Raw genomic sequence first — 15,913 nt, 5'->3', positions numbered from 1 at the left:
AATAAACCAAAGAACTTATATGCATAACCAATGGACACAGACACCAATGTGGGAAAAGGCGAGAGGGAGGTGGGAGTGAGAAGGAGGGGGTCAATGGGGGAAAAATTAGGAACATCTGTAATACATTCAATAATAAAGACAAAAAATAAAATAAAATCAATATAGGAAAAATTTTTTTTGTATTTCTTTTATATTTATAATTAACATACAACTATAAAAATTGGAGTTAGTCAAGATCAAGGCATAAGTAAATGCAGTACCCAAAACCTCCCACAATGACATCAAAATTACAACTAAACTACAAAATAACCATCATTCAGAACACCTGAAATCTAGCTGAACAGAAGTCCTGTAACTAAGAATATAAAGAAGAAGCCACATCTGGACTTGAGGGAGGAGCAGAGATGTTAAACAGACTGATCCCACACCCAGGTGTGGCAATTAAAAATTGGGAAGGATGTCTCAGTTGCAGAGATCCCCACTAAGGAACAATGCGTCTGGCCCACATCAGCTTTCCCAACCCAGGGTCCTAGGGAAAAGAGGTCCCCATAACTTCTTTCTGTAACAGCCAGAGAGACAGAGGGCTCCTGGAGTCCCAGGCAGTCCTCTTAGAGGTCCAAGCACAGACCTACTCAACTCACCTTGAGACAGGCTAGGAAGCCAGGACAAGTGGAACAGGGAAAATTAAACTAATAACTAAATGGTCAAGTAGTTTACAACCATCTACTAAATCACAAAAGTCTTCGTTCCCTAATCAAGGACACTTAGGAGTAAATGGTTTATAATTCTCCTCCCCAACCAGAAGGTAAATGGCTTAAATCACCCTACTCAGGGAGATAGATAGCAAAAATCCTATTAATGCCATTTGTGTTAACAACACCCAAGGACAGGTGAAGTTAAGAGAAGAAATCTCATTTTGGTGCATCAGCATAAAGCTGATGAATATTCTATTGAGATTCTTCCCTAAGCCCTCAGGCTTTAAAACACTTCAAGATGAAAGTCCCTGGGCATTCTGTCCCTCTCCAGAGCATGCCCATGCCTTTCTTTCCTTTCATGCATACAGCCCCTAAACTCTAAGGGTCCCCATGAGACTTGCAACCAGGAGAGAAGTCGGCAGTGGCAGCTCATCCCAGGTTTACCCCCTCAACCAGTTTCCAAGGCCCCTTTTCTCTGACTTCCCAGTGAGTCAAAGCAGCTCCACCTGTGCTCATTTCCTTCCTACATTTCTAGAAAGCCAAAGCAGCCCTGCCTGGCTCTCTCCTATTGTTTCTTTTATTCTAAGCCTTCACTTGTTTCACTGTTCCCAGTTTTAATAAACATATTGCCAAAATCACCTGGACTCCTGTTGTAAAATTTTTCCTGCAGAAAATAAAGAACCCACACACTAAAGTCTGGCCTGAGGCAGACCTGCTTCGAGCCTTGTTCCTCTCAGGAGCAACTTGCTCTGAGTTTCAGAGCTGGGACAGCAGCTCCAAAGGTGCCAGGAACACATGGAGAGAAACTAAATTGTCTGGCTTCAGGATGAGGGTACGATGGGCAGCTCTCTTTCAGGCAGAAGTGCTACCAGAGGTCATTATTCCTTTGCTGAACCCTCCATCCACAGAGCCAGCAGGCAACCACCATATCTGAGACTTCATCAACCTAGCTAACACCATTAGCCCCACCCTGGTGATTCCCTGGGACACAGCCCCACCTAACTTTTGAGCCCACCCAAGCCATTTGCAATAGCTTTTTCATACAAATGGATTGTTTTGGCTCATGCTTCAAACTTTCCTAAAATTTCTCAAACAAGCAGCATCTGGCCTCTGCATACCCCATACCTCTTACTAAGTGGTCCCAGGCTTGGCACTAGCAGCAGACAGCCTTGGATTGCAGCTTGGCCTCTCCTGGGCACCTCTAAGACTGGCACAAATAGCAGCCATCTGCAGATCTCTCCATAGCTCTAGGCAGAATAGCTCCTGGAAAGCCACAGAGCCAGTGCACCCTGTGAACAGCGTCAGACCACGCTGATTACAACCCAAACACCTCTACTAGTGACACACTCAAGTGGCATACTTGGCAAGCACTAAAGCCCCCCTGAAGTGAGTCATTCTCTGTGGGGTCAACCCACACATCTGTTGTAATCACACCCAGTCCTCACAACTGATTGGCCTACAGGTCAATTGCTCCCAGGGATGTGCCAACAATTTTCAAGACTCCACTGCAATAGGACAGTGCACACATCCCACATCGGGGGTTTGAGGAGCATCTGAAGTGTCCATCTCAGATGATTAGGGAGGATGCACCACTGGATCCTAAAAGAGACCTACCTCATGAGGTCACTTTATCAAGTCCAGGAGATGTAGCAACTCTACCTAATACATAAGAATGAACACAAAGTGAGGAGACAAAGAAACAGGACTCAAATGAAAGAAGAAATCTCCAGAAAAAGAACTAAATGAAATGGAGGCAAACAAACTATCAGATACAGAGTTCAAAAGAATAGATATGCCCTGGCCAATTTTGCTCAGTGGTTAGAGCATCGGCCTGCAGTCCAGAGAGACCCGGGTTCAGTTCCCACTAAGGGCACGTACCTCGGTTGCAGTTTGTCCCCGGCCCTGGTTGGGTCGTGCGGGTGGCAACCACTCGATGTGTCCCTTTCACATCAATGTTTCTCTCTCCCCCCCCCCACTCTATCTGAACAAAATATCAAAAAATGTCCTTGGGTGAAGATTAAAAAAAAGAAAAAATAAATAAATAGATATTAGGATGGTTAAGGACCTTAATGACTGTTCCAAAAGCATTAAAAAAAAGGACATGGAAACCATAAAAAAAAAATCAGTCAGAAATAAACGATAAACTATCTGAAATATAGAATAAGTTACAGGGAATCAACAGTAGAGTAGATGAAGCAGAAAATCAAATCAGCTATTTGAAATATAAAGAAGCAGAAAACACTCCATCAAAACAACAAAAAAAGAATACATGCCCTGGCCGGTTTGGCTCAGCGGTTAAAGCGTTGGCCTGCGGACCAAAGAGTCCCGGGTTTGGTTCCCGCTAGGGGCACGTACCAAAAAGAAAAAAAGAAAAGAATACAAAAAACTAAGATAGTATGAAGAGCCTCTGGAACAACTTCAAGCATACCAATATTTGCATCATAGGAGTGCTGGAAGAAGAAGAAAGAGAACAAGAAATTGAAAACTTATTTGAAAAAATAATGACAGAAAACTTTCTTAACCTGGTAAAGAAAATAGATACACAATTTCAGGAAATGCAGAGAGTCCCAAACAAGTTGAACTCAAAGAAGGCCCACAACAAGACATATCATGATTAAAATGCCAAAGGTTAAAGATAAAGAGATAATCATTTTTAATATGAATCCTCACTGAGGATATGTTTTTGTTGATTTTAGAGAGAGGAAGGGAAAGAGAGAGAGAAACATCAATTGGTTGCCTCCTGTATGCACCTGATGGGGAATTGAACCTACAACCTAGGTATAAACCCTGACCAAGAATCAAACCCACAACCTTTTTTGGTACATGGGAAGATGCTCCAAACAACTGAGATACCTAGCCAGAACTAAAGATAAAGAGAGAGTCTTAAAAGCACTAAGAGATAAACAGTTAGTTAGCTACAAGGGAGCTTCCATGAGAATGTCACTTGATTTCTCAACAGACACTGTGAAGGCCAAAAGGGACTGGCACAAAATATTCAAAGCAATGAAAAGCAAGGACCTACAAGATTAATCTATCCTGCAAAGCTATCATTTAGAATCAAAGTACAGATAAATATCTTGCCAGACAAGAAAAAGTTGGTGAAATTCATCAACACCAAACCAGTATTACCAGAAATATTCAAGGGTTTTATGTAAGATGAAGAAGAAAAAGAAAAAAGATAAAAAATATGAATACTAGCACCTATATATGTAAAGCAATTCTTGATGGACATAAAGGAAGATACTGCCACTAATACATTCTTAGTAGAAGATTTTAATACCCCATTGACTTCAATGGAAAATCTTCCAAACAAAATCGACAATGATATGGTACCTTAAATGACACACTAGATCAGATTAACATAATTTATATATTCACAGTATTTCAGACCAAAGCAGCAGAATATACTGTCTTTTCAAGTGCACATGGAACATTTTCTAGGATACACCATATGTTAGGACACAAAATAAGTCTCAGTAAATTTAAGAAGATAGAAATCCTCTCAAGCATCTTCTCTGACCATAATGGTATGAAACTAGAAGTCAATCACAAAGTATATATATACTGAAAAACACACAAACACCTGGAGGCTAAATAATGTTACTAAACAATGAATGAGTTAAAATAAGATTAAAAAAAGAAATAAAATGATAACTTAAGAAAACGACAATGAGAACACAACAACCTAAAATCTATGATACACAGCAAAAGAGTTCTAAGAGGAAAATTCATAGGACTACAGGCCTATCTCAAGAAACAAGAAAAATCTCAAATAAACAATCTAAGTTTACACTTAAGGGAACTTGAAAAAGAACAACAAAGAAAGCCCAAAGTTAATGGAAGGAAGGACATACTAAAGATCAGCGGAAATAAACAAAGAAGAGTATTAAAAAGACACAAAAGATCAATGAGCCTTGGCTGGTTTGGCTCAGCTGTAGGCATCAGCCTGCAGACCAATGAGTAGCAGGTTCAGTTCCAGCCTAGGGCACATGCCTTGGTTGGGGTTGGTTCCTGGCCCTGGTCAGGGTCAGGGTCGTGCAGGAGGCAGCAGATTGATGTGTTCCTCTCACATTGATGTTTCTCTCTCTCTCTGCCACTCTATCTGAAGATGAAAGGGAAAATATCCTCAGGTGAGGATTAAAAACACACACACATACACACACAAAAAAAAGATCAATGAAACAAAGAGCTGATTTCATGGAAAGATAAACAAAATTGACAAACCATTAAGCAGATTTGTCAGGAAAAAAAGAAAGAAGACACAAATAAATAAAATCAGAAATGAAAAAGGAAAAGTTACAACTGACACCAACAATATACAAAGGATTGTAAGGAAATAGTAGAAACAACTATATGCCAACAAGCTGACAAATTGGACAATTTGAAGTAAATGAATAAATTCCCAGAAACATTCAATCTTCTAAAAGTGAATCAGAAAAAGAAAAATTTGAAAAGACAGATTACAACTAGTAATATTGAAGCAATTAAAAAAATAATAAAATAAAATGTCCTTGACTAAATGGCTACACAGGTGAATTTTACCAAACATTCAAAGAACTAACACCTATCTTTCTCAAACTATTCTAAAAATTTTAAGAGGAGGAAAGACTTGCAAGCTCAGTTCATGAGGCCAGCCTTACCCTGATTGCAAAACCAGATAAAGACACTACAATGAAAGAAAATTAAAGGCAATATTCTTTTTTTAAAATTGATTAATTTATTTATTTTTATTGATTTCTTTAGAGAGAGAAGAAAAAAGAGAGAGATATAAACATCGATGTGAGAGAAAAACATCGAATGGCTGCCTCCTGTACACTCTGCACTGGGGATCAAGCCTGCAACCAGGGCATGTGCTCTGACGAGGAATCAAACCAGGACCTCTCAGTCCATGGGACAATGCTCAATCCACTGAGCCACACCAACTGGACAGCAATATTCTTGATACATATAGATGCTAAAATCCTCAACAAAATATTAGCAAACAAAATCCAGCAATACGTGCCCTGGCCAGTTTGGCTCAGCGGTTAGAGCGTCGGCCTGCGGTCCTGAGAGACCCAGGTTCGGTTCCCACTAAGGGCACGTACCTCGGTTGCAGTTTGTCCCCGGCCCTGGTTGGGTTGTGTGGGTGGCAGCCACTCGATGTGTTCCTTTCACATCGATGTTTCTCTCTCTTTCTGTTCCTCTCTCTCCCTCCCACTCTGCCTGAACAAAAAATGTCCTCGGGTGAGGATAAAAAATAAATAAAAAATAAATCCAGCAATACGTTAAAAAGATCAAACACCACTATTTATTCCAGGGATGCAAGGTTGGTACAATATCTGCACATCAATAAACATGATACACCACATAAACTAAATGAAGGCCTGGCCGGTGTGGCTCAGTGGGTTGAACATCACCCCATGGACTGAGAGGTCCTGGTTCAATACCCCATCAGGGCACATGCCCGGGCGGGTTGCAGGTTCGATCCCCAGTGGGGGGCATGCAGGAGGCAGCCAATCAGTGGTTCTTGCTCACATCGATATTTATCTCTCTCTCTCTAAAAATCAATAAAATCATATTTTTAAAAAAATGATGGATAAAAACCACCTGCTCATATCAATAAATGCAGAAAAAAACAATAAAATTCAGCACCCATTTAAGATAAAAAATCTCAGCAAAGTGGGAATAAAGGACATAATAAAGGTCATATATGACAAATCCACAACCAATATTATATTCAATGGACAAAAACTAAAAGTGTTTTCTTTAAGATCAAGAATAAGACAAAAATGTTCGCTTTGACCACTCTTATTCAACATAGTACTGTAAGTCCTAACCACAGTAACAAAAAGAAATAAAGGCAGCTAGATTAAAAAGGAAGAAGCAAAACTGTCATTATTTGCAGATGAGATGATACTGTATATAGAGAACCTTAAAGAGTCCACCAAAACACTACTAGAACTGATAAATTGATTCAGTAAAGTAGCAGGATACAAAATAAATATTTAGAAATTAGTTCAGTTTGTATTAACCAATGATGAACTATCAGAAAGAGAAACTAAAAAAAATATCCCTTTTATAATTGCATTAAAAAAATACCTGGGAATAAATTTAACCAAAATGTAGAAGACCTGTACTCAGAAAATTATAAAATTCTGAAGAAAGAAATGGAAGAAGATACAAATAAGTGGAAGCATATCTTGTGTTCAAGGATACAAAAAATTAACATAATTAAAATGTCTATACTACCCAAAGCAATCTATAGATTCAATGCAATTCTTATCAAGATGCCAAGGATGTATTTTACAAAACTAGAACAAATATTCCAAAAATTTATATGGAACCACAAAAGATCCTAAATTGCCACAGCAATCTTGAGGAAAAGAGAACAAAGTTGGAGGAATCCCTACCTGAAGTCAAACTATACTACAAGACTACAGTAATAAAAACAGCATGGTACTGGCCTAAAACCAGACACACAGGTCAGTGGAGCAGAGTAGAGTGTCCAAAAATGCACTCACACCTTTATGGTCAATTAATATTTAACAAAGGAAGCAAGAATTTACAGTAGAGTAAAAAGAGTCTAGTCAATAAATGGTGTTAGGGAAATTAGACAGATATATGCAAAAATAAATAAAACTAGACCACCTTTTTACACGATACACAATAATAAACCAAAATAGATTAGAATTAAAATTTTAGACTCAAAACCACAAAAATCTGATAAGAAAAGATAAGCAATAAAATCACACACATTTCTTATAGCAATATTTATTCTAGTATATCACCTCAGTCAAGGGAAACAAAAGAAAAAAAAAAGAAAAACAAATGGGACTATATCTAACTAAAAAGTTTTTACAGAGCAAAGGAAACAATCAACAAAATGAAAAGACAACCCACTGAATGGGAGAACATATTTTCCAATGACACATCTGATATTAAGAAGTCAATATCCAAAATTTATAAAGAACTTCTAAAACTCAACAACAACAAAAAACACAAGCAATCCAATTAAAAAAATAGGCAAAGAACCTGAATTGACACTTCTCCAAAGAGATACAGATGGCCAATAGACATATGAAAAGATGCTCAGTGTCACTAATCATCAGAGAAATGTCAATGGCAGTGGGGAGGAAGATTAACCAAAGAATTTATATGCATATATGCATAACCAGTGGACACAGACAATAGTGTGGTGAAGGCCTGGGTAGGGGGCCAGGATCAGGGTAGAAGGATAGAGTGGGTCAATGGGGGAAAAAGGGGGATAATCTGTAATACTCTCAACAATAAAGATAATTTTTAAGAAACCACAATGAGATAACACCTAACATATGTCAGAATGGCTATCATAAATAAATGAACAAACAACAAGTGTTTGTGAGGATGTGGAGAAAAGTGAACCTCATGCACTATTGGTGGGAATGCAGATTTATGCAGCCCCTGTGGAAAGCAGTATAAAGTTACCTGAACAAAATAAAATTAGAACTGCCTTATGACCCAGCGAGTGCACTTCTGGGTGTTTATTCAAAGAATCCCAAAACACTAAATCAAAAAGACATATACGGCCCTGGCCGGTTTGGCTCAGCGGTTAGAGCGTCAGCCTGTGGTCTGGAGAGACTCAGGTTCAGTTCCCGCTAAGGGCATGTACCTGGGTTGCAGTTTGTCCCCGGCTCTGGTTGGTCGTGCGGGTGGCAGCCACTCGATGTGTCACTTCACGTCGATGTTTCTCTCTCTCTTCCTCTCTCTCCCTCCCGCTCTATCTGAATAAAAAAATGGGAAAATGTCCTCATGTGAGGAAAAAAAAAAAAAAAAGACATATACGTTCATATGTTTATTGCAGCATTATTTACTATAACTAAGATATGGAAGTAGCCTAAATGTCCATCAACAGATGAATGGGTAAAGAAGAAGTTGTGCACATATACAATGAAAATTGATTCAGCCATTAAATAAAAAGAAAAAGAAGAAGAAAATTCATGGACATAGACAATAGTGTGGTGAGGGCCAAGGGAGGGGGGAGTGGGGGCTAGATGAAGGTGGTCAAAGTGGGGAAGATGGGGTACATCTGCACTAGTGTCTACAATAAATATTTAAATTAAAAATAAAAAGTAATTTAAAAAATTAATTAAAAATTGCTGATTGTGTGGCCCAAAATAGAATAAAATCTTGCCACCTGCAACAACATGCATGGACCTAGAGGTTATTATGCTGAGTGAAATAAGTCAGACAGAAGAAGACAAATGCCATATGATTTTATTTATATGTGGAATCTAGAAAACAAAATAAGCCAACAAGAAGAACAGAAACAGATATATAGATACAGAGAACATTTTTTTATTATTATTATTATTCTTACCCGAGGACATTTTTCCATTCTTTGTTCAAATAGAGTGGGAGGGAGAGAGAGGGAGAGAGAGAAACTTCGATGTGAAAGGGACACATCGAGTGGCTGCCTCCTGTACCACCCAACCAGGGCCGGGACAAACTGCACCGCAGTAAGTGCCCTTAGTGGGAACCAAACCCAGGTCTCTCTGGACCGCAGGCCGATGCTCTAACAGCTGAGCCAAACCAGCAAGGGCGATACAGATAACAGTTTGATGGTTTCCAGATGGGAGAGAGGTTGGGGAAATGCAAGAAAAAGGTGAAGAGCCTTAGAAGTACAAATTGGTACAGAGAACATTTTTATTATTATTATTATTCTTACCCGAGGACATTTTTCCATTCTTTGTTCAGATAGAATAGCCTAGTTACAGAATAGCCACAAGAATGTACACTACAACATACAGAATATAATCAGTAATATAGTAATAACTATATATGGTATTGTTATTGGGGGAAGTGAGGTATCCCTTTCCCCACTGAGTGCTTGGAGTGTGGTCCCTATGGTATCTCAAGAAAAAAAAAATTTCTGAGACTCACACAGGATGAGTGATTTTTATTTACCTGGAATTACATCTCTAGGTTTCCAAAGTCCCATTTCCCGAATCCAGTCCTGGAAGATGTGCAGCTTGGGACTCATTAGAGATAGAAGCAAAGCCAATGTCCAAGGTTTCCTTTTCATAGTGGAATTGGGTCCAGTTTAGCATTAGGTTAGTTGCAGTCCATCAGTCCATTGTGTACAGTCCATATAGCTATGGGCCATGTGGGCAAATGCAGGGGAGCCAAGAGAGCAAGCCCCCTGCAACAAGAGAGCCAGGAGCAAAGAGAGCAAGAAAACTAGAGCGCAAGAGAGCAAACTCCCTTTTTTAGGAGATTATCTCAAATCTTCCCATGCTTGCATTGGCCATGCCTACTCTGGCCAATGACCTGTTCCCAGGTATCATTGACAGGAAAGCACCTTCCCTATGTCACCCAGACTTTACACGCCATGCATATATTCTTCCCCTGTCCAGTCGCTTCTCCCAGAGATCTGTGGAGAATAGACTGGTGGTTTCCTGGGAAGTGGTAAACTGCAGCTTCCTGGAAAAGCTGCACAAATGAACACCTAAAATATTTGGCCTTCCCTTTGCTACTTCCAGTTACTCATAACTAGTTAATTGCAATGGTATCATTATCTGATATGTATTAGATTTATCATGGTAATCACTTCGTAAGTTACCTAAATGTCTAATTACAGGGTTCTTACACCTTAAACTAACCTAATATTGTACATCACCTGTACTTTAATTTTTAAAAATTTATTGTACTATTAACATTCATTTAGAATTGTCTACATCTTCAAATTCTTGGCCATATTTTATATTTCCTATCATGTTCTCAGCCAGTCACTCCTCTTTTTCCCATAGTTCATTCTCCTCACACACATGTGCTCTATATTCTATTCAAATCTGTTAAGAGGTATCATGAATTATCATTGATCATGCCTCCATCTTTATGCTCATTTTGAAACCACATACTTTTCAGTCCTCCATCCTCACCCCCAATCTAGGGTTGTGATTTTTCCAGGGCTATTTACCATGTCTGATTTCTGCACAGAAGGTGGGAACGAGCAATCCTTTGGTCAATAATCTGCTTGTTTGCCCAGATGTCTAATTTAAACACTCATTATACTGAGATGATTTTTAGCCCCATAACTTTTTCAACCAGCAGGTACGTTACACACCAGATGGCTCCCTGCTCCTGCTTTTCTCAACAGGATCTTTTAATGAGACCATTATATGATTTGATTATGGTATCACAATCAGAGGTAAAATGAAGGGAAAATTCAGGCCTTCTGATTTCACAAAGGACCATCTAGTTATGTCAGTTATGTTATTTAATCTCATTTTAAAAGAAAAAGGTTAACTTAATGTGGCTAATTTAGACAGTATAAATATTTCAATGGATATTTGTGGAAATAATGTTTTGTAGGAACACGTTTACTTCATTATCTTATAAAGCACAGCAGGATTTCTGTGTGGTTGGAAGGCTGGCTGTTGACTAGCCCACAAAGGTTATTAGAAGGAATTAAATAGTCTGAATCCAACAGCGGGCGCCATTAGGATTCTTAGATGAATAGACATGAATGGGGGGGAAAGAATCAGATAGGAGAGAAGGAGAAAGGAGTAGAATAGTGAGAATAAAGATTAGACCTTTATTGTAGTATTTTCAATTTTATAATTATGTAATGTTGAAATGCTATCTTATTAATGACCAAGAGCCTGTCTCAGAAGATTTCAAACCTCTTCCTACTCTGATATTTTTTTAATGTGAATTCAGACATTTTCTGAGGGACTCTGGAGGGAGCCCTCTCTGGCAGAAAGGCCCACCACCATTAGCAATGCCCCAGGGAACCTCCAACAGGGCCACAGAAATTAGAATAATAATCCTAGCATTCTGATCCAGCTCCAGTATTTTTTTTTAGAGCTCATGTACCATCTGTCAATTGGTTCCATTGATTCTTACCAAATCTACTTTCTACAGTGAACAACCTTACCTCTATCTTTGGTCTCTTTCCTCTTGACTTATCACATTAGTATAAACATGATTTTCTTCTTTTTTTTTTTGTTTCCAAGGCTTAGGATAGAAGAAGCAACAGGACAGAAACTAGGCGGGGCTGCTCTGGCTCTCTAGAAATTATGGGAAAGAAGTGAGCCAAGGCGGGCTGTTGTCAGCTTGGTGGAGAGTCAGAGACAAGGGGACCTTGGAGACAGTTTTAGGAAGTTAGCCGAGGACTGCAACTGTCCACTGCTCTCCTGGTTACAAGTTTTATGGTGTCCCTGAGAGTTTAGGAGATGCACAAGGAAAGTTGTGGCATGCTCCTGAGAAGAAGATTGTGCTAAACATGATTTTCTTTTTCTGAATTATTTTTATTAATTTCTTTTTGTTACAGATGTTTCTCCTTTTCCCCCCATTGACACCCCCCCATCCCCAGGTCTGTTGTCCATGTCCATTGGTCATGCATACATGCATATAAGTTCTGTGGTTTATCTCTTGCCTCACCCCCACCCCCTCTTCTGAGGTTTCTCAGTCTGGACCCTAGTTCTGTGTCTCTGGGTCTATTTTGTTCATCAGTTTGTTTTGTTCATTGTATTCCACATATAAGTAAGATCATGTACTATTTGTCTCTCTCTGGTTGGCTTGTTTCACTTAGGTGCCTCCATGTCATCTCAAAGGATAAGAAAGAAAGCTTTCTTACAGCAGCATAGTATTCCATTGTTTATATGTACCACCGCTTTTTTATCCACTCATCTACTGATGGACACTTGGGCTGTTTCCAGATCTTAGCTATTGTAAATAGTGCTGCTATAAACATTGAAGTACATACATTCTTTCTGATTGGTGTTTCAGGTTATATTCAGGTTATGTTTCAGGGTATATTCCTAGAAGTGTGATCACACGGTCAAATGGCAATTCAATTTTTTATTTTTTGACGAAACACCCTAGTGTTTTCCATAGTAGCTGTACCAGTCTGCATTCCCACCAGCAGTGTACTAGAGTCCCCTTTTCTCCACACCCTTGTCAGCACTTATTGTTTGATAATTTGTTGATGGCGGCCATTCTGACAGGTATGAGGTGATACCTCATTGTTGTTTTAATTTTCATCGCTCTGATGATTAGTGACGTTGAGGAATTTTTCATATGTCTCCTGGCCATTTGTATGTTCTATTTGGAGAATTGTCTCTTTTTTTTTTTTTTTTTAATCCTCATCCAAGGACATTTTTCCATTTTTTGTACAGACAGAGTAGGAGGGAGAGAGAGAGGGAAACATCGATGTGAAAGGGATTCATCGAGTGGCTGCCACCCGCACGACCAACCAGGGCCGGGGACAAACTGCAACCGAGGTACATGCCCTTAGCGGAACCGAACCCGGGCCTCTCCAGACCGCAGGCGGACACTCTAACCGCTGAGCCAAACCGGCCAGGGCTGGAGAATTGTCTCTTTAGGTCCTCTGTCCATTTTTTTATATATATATATAAGCAGTGGGATAGGGTGGAAGGGGTCGGGGGTGGGGGGAGAAACATCTAACAAAAATAAATTAATAAAAATTGGAAAAATAAATAAATAAGTAAAATAAAAATAAAAATAAATAAAATAGGAGAAGAAAAATGGCGGCGGAGTGAATGGAGCTACACAGACCATCTCCCAGGACCAAACTGGATTCACAACGAAAATAAAGGCAAATGTTCAGGAAGGGGCAACCAAAAGACACCTGGAAATGAAGAGTGACATATCAGGATTGACATATCAATCCTGGTAGGCTTGCAAGGACGCAAGAGGGGGCTGGGAGCCCACGCTCCACAGAGGCCTGGGCGGGGACCAGGGGACTCCGCGGCTGGAAGTTGCTGCTACCGCCTCCGCTGTGACCCCGCATGAGTTCAGCGAACTCTGCTGCCTGCTTAGCCCTCGGCTGGTGCCGCATGGACTGGCTCCGACCAGGGGACTCGGCGGGACGCTGGTACATGAGGGACTCCTGCGAACTCTGCGTGCTAAGCCCTCGGCTGGTGCCGCACAGACTCACGGAGACCAGGGGACTCTGCTGGAAGGTACTGCCACCCCAGCAGTGTGCCGCTACTGCGGCTTAGTCCTGGGGTCTCTGCTGAGTGCAACGCCCTCGGCTGGTGCCACAGCCAGGGCCGCCCTTGGCTGGAAGCAGCGATCTCGAGTTAAAAATCCCAGGCGGCTCCACGACGCAGAGTCTAGACAGAGGCTAAATAGGCAGCAACCACTCACCTTGGGATCCGGCAGAGGGAAGGCAGACTGGACTGGACCTGTGTGGGGACAATAGGTTTCAGAGGGTACTAAGAGCTTTCGCTGAGTGCAGCCACGCAGGACTGTGGTCATGTTACTCCTTCCCAGGGCCGTGGGGAGAGGCGGAGGCCCATCCTTCAGAGATTTAATCCCACCTGGTGGCCATTGAAATGCTAATTGAGGCCCATTAACAACCAGCAACTGCCCCACCCTCGGGAAATCCTCTTACACTGAGCATCTGAGGGAGTTTTTCAGGCAACCCAGAAACCAAGGGTCTTAAGGTGACCTCTACTAATAGCCTCCAGGCAAAAAAAAAAAAAAAAAAGCTAGAGGATAACTACCATTCCCTGGGGTAGCAACACTACCCAGAAAAGCTAAGACTTGACGGTGGTGTTTAAAGTGGGTCCTCTCTGGCTCATCCAAACCCAGGAGAGGGAGCCACAAACAACAGAACACCAACACCCACAGGGAAAATTTGGCAGGCTCCAAAGCCCACTGTGATAGCCAAAATGGTGAAAAACAGAAACAAAAGCCAAATGAAAGAACAAGAGACCTCTACGGAAGATGAGATAAATGAGGTACAGTTAAGCAAGTTAACAGAACTAGAATTTAGAGCCATGATGTTGAGGAAGCTCAACATCATGTGTAAGGATATGAGCACCATGAGTAAAGACATAGAAATGTTGAAAATCAACCAGTTGGAAATTAAAAACCAACAGGAAGAAATGAAGAATGACATATCAGAAATGAAAAACACATTGGAAGGCCTAAAAAGCAGAGTAAGGGAAGCTAAGGACAGGATCAGTGAATTAGAAGACAGGCTAGAAAAAAATCTACCAATCAGAAAACCAAAAGGAAAAACGATTAAAAAACAGGAAGACAGCATAAGAGAACTGTGGGACAACTGGAAACGGAATAATATTCGCATCATAGGAGTCCCTGAAGAAGAAGAAAATAAGCAAGGGTTAGAGAATATATTCAACGAAATAGTGACAGGAAACTTCCCTAATTTGGTGAAGGAAGAAGGCATTCAAGTTCAAGAAGCACAGAGAGCCCCAAGAAAGAAGAACCAAAACATAAGCACACCAAGACACATAGTAATCAAACTGCCAAAAATTAAAGACAAAGAGAGAATCCTAAAAGCAGCAAGAGATAAGCAACAGGTTACCTACAAAGGAAACCCCATAAGACTCGCAGCTGACTCCTCACAAGAAACACTACAGGCCAGAAGGGAATAGCATGAAGTAATCAAGGTCATGAAAAACAAGGATCTGAATCCAAGACTACTCTACCCAGCAAGGCTATCATTCAAAATGGAAGGTCAAATAAAGAGCTTCCCAGACAAAAAATGGCTAAGGAAATACATTAGCACCAAACCAGCACTTCAAGAAATATTAAAAGGACTGCTGTAATTAGCAGGAGAAATAGGAAGAAAAATAGAACCACACTAAACAAAAATGGCAATAAATAAGTACATATCAATAATCGCCTTAAACGTAAATGGACTGAATGCTCCCATAAAAAGACACAGAGTAGCTGATTGGATAAGAAAGCATGACTCATCTATATGTTGTTTACAGGAGACCCACCTCACAACAAAAGACTCACATAGATTGAAAGTAAAGAGATGGAAAAAAACCTTCCAAGCAAACGGAAAAGAAAAAAAAGCTGGGGTAGCAATACTCATATCTGATAAAATAGATTTTAGAATGAAGGCCATAATTAGAGAAAAAGAAGGCCACTATGTAATATTGAAAGGATCTATCCAACAGGAAAATATAACCTTGATAAACATATATGCACCCAATATAGGAGCACCAGAATATATTTAAAAACATCTGGAGGACTTCAAAGAAAAAATCGATAGCAATACAATCATAGCAAGGGACTTCAACACCCCACTGACATCACTGGATAGATTCTCTCTAGACAAAAAATTTAGCAAGGAAACAGACTCTAAATGAAGCCCTAGACCAAATGGATTTAATAGATATCTACAGAGAATTACACCCCAAAACTACAGAATTCACATTCTTCTCAAGTGCACATGGGACATTCTCAAAGATAAA

Source organism: Molossus molossus, unplaced genomic scaffold, assembly GCF_014108415.1.
Source record: "Molossus molossus isolate mMolMol1 unplaced genomic scaffold, mMolMol1.p scaffold_m16_p_16, whole genome shotgun sequence".
In the NCBI taxonomy this organism is placed as follows: Eukaryota; Metazoa; Chordata; class Mammalia; order Chiroptera; family Molossidae; genus Molossus; species Molossus molossus.
The sequence above is the reverse complement of the archived record's forward strand: the minus strand, read 5'-3'. Positions refer to the sequence as shown.